Below are 4,496 nucleotides of genomic sequence, written 5' to 3'. Positions count from 1 at the left end.
CTCAGCATAGTTGGTTAACTAACAATCAAAATTAATCTGGCTAATGGCCAAGGCAAAATTGCTACAATTTGAAACGACATGAAACCAAAAAATACTTTCGGATACCTAGTGTTCTTAAATGCAAATTTGCACCTTATCTCTTAATAATTTACACGACCAAGCCATATACCGGATTCTTTTGAACACTAATCTTTGGATGAACTCTCAAGACGGATGCTCAACGTTTCAGGAACTAAATCGAATTGGAAACCCGCTGGTCTGTTTGGTAAATCAACGAACTAGACCCTAAACCCGCTAAATGGGTTTGAAATTTGAACTTGACAAAAGATGGGTGTCTATTTGAATTTGGATCTCCTCGCGTTATGGCAGGAAAATGAGCATTCTTCGGCATAACATTTAACAATCCAGCAAGAAGTATGAATGGCTCAGTTCCATTTGTACAGGCCCATTAAAAAAATCCATTTGTAATAATTTAATTTATTTTTTCGTAAAAGAGTACATCATAAATTCTACATACTGACTTGACGATTAATATTAATTTGGAAAAATAATTTTGAGGTGACTGTTCTGTGAAGTTCATCTGGAGATTGAGTTGTGTTTACGGCAGAGGAACAGGAGCAAAAATGAAATCAAATAATAATTTTAAAAATAATTTTACGATATACAAAAAAATATTTAGTTTCTCTTAAAATCACTTTTAAAAATATTTTTACGCAAATCGAGACAAAATTCATCTCACATATTTTACTTCGTATACCATAAAATTAATTTTAAAATTATAGTTTGATGCCCACTCAAACACCTCCAAAATAAATATAAAAAAAATTGTAACTCGATTTATGTAAAAAAAATTTTTAATTGCTTTTGTTGACACCAAACACCCTGATTTTCTTGTCTTTTTAGATCTCTTGGGCTTGGGCCCCGTTTATCACCCAAAAACGATCTTCATAGTGACCTGACGATTTTTTTTTAATTTGAAAATAAAAAAATTTTGCTCCGGAGATGAACAGGGGAGTGTGAGTTTATGAACCCCTCTATTTCTTACTCGGGAAGCAAGAGTGATTAGGTGTAAGATGTTATTTTACTTCTATTTTATAATTTGTGTTATATTAGCCGTAATATACCCTTTGATCCTTTCAACTCTTACAATTTTTCTATTGAACCAAACCAGAATGTCCCTTTCAAAGCTACTACCAATCAATCATATGCTTATTGTATAGGATATTGAATAAATATTTATGACTTATATACACAATATAGCTTCCATTAAATTATATCTTGGTTCAAAATCATTTTAAGGTATTCTTTATTGGTTTATTCATGAAGCCATAATGGTATATCCATAATTAAAGAAAAGGTATACTGTTCTTATTAGGAGCATTGGCAACTTAAAAATTACCATGCATGCTTCTATGCTTCCTTATTCAATGTTATTTATGAAAATATAAGGAAATCAATTTTCTTTATGAGTAAGAATATTCTAATATTTATTTTTTATATCTTAATAGATAAATTTAATTAACTTAATTCAGAGATATTTTATTTAAGTAATACTTGTGAAGTATCCAGTTGTAACTTGCAAACCATGAAGCTCAAACATAAATCTTGAAAAATTAATTACAAGTCAATTAAGTCTTATAATCTTAGTTTCATATATTGAAAAATTAATAGAAAATTAAATTATAAATTGGGAATCAAATCAAAACATTTAAGAGAGAATTAACCAATCATTTCTTTTACTTTTAGAATTGAGTCTTTTGGAATTTACAATTGAAATTTTAATATTTACAAAATATAGCTTACAATATATTTCCAATTGATATTATTTTTTTCCCAGCAAATGAAAAATAAAACGGGAAATCACCTCGGCCCGCGCCAACCTCGCGGGTGGTCTACTCGAGTTCGTTACCCTTTGACCTTGAGGAGCCATACCACGCCAGCGATGGAGTAGACGATGTAGAGGGAACGAGCGACGTGGCACCAGACGTAGAATCGACCGCGTAGAAGGTTCCAGCAGCTCAGGAAGCTTAAACAGTCAAGCCACCTTAAGGAAATGGCGTGTAATCTCTCTCTCAGTTCTCTTTCTCAGTCTGTATTTAACTGTGTTTCTCTTCCTTCTTCCTGAGTGTCAATTGAATTCCCACCGATTTGTTGTAGCTGGAAGTGATATCGACTTATACTGAGCATTCCCGATAAGCTTGATTTCGTTCAGATCATTCGCGGAAAATGGTATCACGAGCGGTTCAAAACTCCAAAATTCTTATCCTTGTCCCAGCTAGTGAGCGTTCTACTTCATATCTCATTCTTAAATCCTGTTTGATTTAAATTGTCGGTGAATTTCTGGCCAATTCAGCTCCTAACTTTGTTCTAGCCGTGTGATAAACTCCTGAAGTCTATTTTGTTGATTAACTTACATGACACTGGAGATTCCGTTTATGGTTTAAAGACTGAACAAGAAGCTCGCCACTTCAATCCCTGCAGAACCTTTATAAAGAAAAAGAAAACTTTTCCTGTTTTGTCCGTCTCATTACTTACATGACACTTTTTTTTTGTCTCATTGCTTAAAAAAAAAAAGTGTCCCTGTTCATTCATCGCTGTTCATTAACTGATGAGAACTTTTACCTTTTCTTGGTACAAGTTTTGTTTTTCCTTTGCTACTTTTTAGGTTGGTCTGGCTCTGTTGTGCGGAGGAACCAAAGGTCTTCTGATCTCATTGCACAACTTCTGGCATTGCTCAAGGATTGTAATGAAGCTGAGTTTTTACCCGGTCGATGTGACACTGCAGCCATTGCCGCTCTGGTATTGTAAAATTATCAATGTTATCTGGTGGCTTCCTTGTCTTCGTAAAATTCGGACTATTTTTCATATGGTACAAATCAATGGGGCAGGCCATAAGAAATTGATTTTGGGGGAACTAGGGGAAGACTGTAAGATATTGGGGTAGAGAAACCCGATGTCTAATTCAAAAGAACCTTCCAATTCCTTTGAATGTCCGCAAGGGGCACCCCTCCCCCTTCTACACGAAAAAAGAAATGGAGATAAAAGAACAACCATTTTGTAGAAATCCATAAATAGAACGTGAAAATAATTCTCTTTTAAAGCCTGTAATGATCACAAGGCTGAAGAATGTTATGTCCCGTTGCTTCCTGAATCACGTAAACTTCATGGCTACAAAAGCCTGTCTATCAGATGGACAAACCCAAATCTCATCAAAGCAACCAAACATATATTCCAAATCTGCTAAATTAGGACTTATTGTCTTTACTCCGACAACTTGCTTGGTCATGGCTAATGTTAGAAGCTAGCTCAGCGGATCAGCTCCACCCTGATTTTTTGCCCAAATGAAGAAACCTTGTGATGAATAAGATAGGAGTATCTATGGTGATCTATTTGAAGGACAAGACCTTTATTTTACCCCATAACTTCGAATTTGATTACTGTTGCGTTGCAGGATAATTCATCATAAAACTTACATCTTTAGGGGGAATATATCAATTAATACACATCAGACCTGCATGTTTTAACTTCAAATTCGACAACTAGCTCAGGAGATTTCCAGAAACCTTCATGTTTCTGGAAATCCACGGAGAACACATGAAAATAATCCTCTTCTAAATAAGATGTGGCCAAAACCATTAATGACTCTACAGGGCCAGTGAACTCTATGCTCCTATTGCTTCTGGGAACGAATAAAGTTCAAAGCTATAGAAGCCTCAAAGTCAAAGGGAGAACCAAACTCTAGTCATAGCGGCCAAAGATATACTCCAAACCTGCCAAATAAGGATTTTATTGTCTATACTCTGACTACATGCTTGGTCATAGTCAATGGTCGTAACTAGCTCAGTAGATCAGCCCCACCATTGACCTTTTGCACAAGTGAAGCGACCTGTTGATGAACAAGACAGAAGCATCTATATGATGTATTTGAAGGAGAAAACCTTTCTTTTGCCCCATCTCTTTAAATCTGATTGTTGTTAAATTGCAGGATAATTCATATTAAAGTTATATCTTTAGAGGGAATACATTAATTAATGCAAAATAAACCTGCATGTTTTAACTTCAGATTCGACAACTAGCTCAAGATATTAGGGACCTGACCTCATCCAATCCTGTAACTATCTTCAATGGCAACTCTTCCTCTAATGGTATGTAGCATGAATTATTTTCAGTTTATCACGAGTTTTGCATGTCTCTTTCTTTGTTCCTTTTGAGTTAGTTGTAGTGATAAAAATTATATTTTTATCAGAATACTTCAAGGCACCTGATTTTATCTCTTTCAATCCATTTTTGCTGAAATTCAAGATTTTCCTGAATGGTTAACTGATTGATTCTACCTGCAAGATTCTCTGTATGGCCGAAATAACCTTATTTATTCCATGTTTTCGTAGTATTCCTCTGACAATCTTTCCTTTGTTTGGGTACTTTAGTATGTGTTCCTTCAAAGTTAGTGAGATGGTGGATTTTCCTGGTTGTAGTTTTGAATGATCACCTCGTTA

The 4,496-nt window shown here is 34.8% G+C and overlaps 1 long non-coding RNA gene across 1 annotated transcript; it reads left to right on the top strand.

Annotated features, from left to right (window-relative positions):
- Window positions 1–1,975: 1,975 nt before the first annotated feature.
- On the top strand, window positions 1,976–4,091 carry LOC114717099 (uncharacterized). The gene is made up of 4 exons (XR_003737680.1): window positions 1,976–2,088; window positions 2,158–2,278; window positions 2,639–2,799; window positions 4,064–4,091. It is a non-coding gene; the product is annotated as an uncharacterized LOC114717099 (long non-coding RNA).
- The last annotated feature ends 405 nt before the right edge of the window (window positions 4,092–4,496 follow it).

Source organism: Neltuma alba, unplaced genomic scaffold (assembly GCF_004799145.2).
Source record: "Neltuma alba isolate B1F8T4 unplaced genomic scaffold, ASM479914v2 tig00011707_pilon, whole genome shotgun sequence".
NCBI lineage: Eukaryota > Viridiplantae > Streptophyta > Magnoliopsida > Fabales > Fabaceae > Neltuma > Neltuma alba.
The sequence above is the reverse complement of the archived record's forward strand: the minus strand, read 5'-3'. Positions and strand labels throughout refer to the sequence as shown.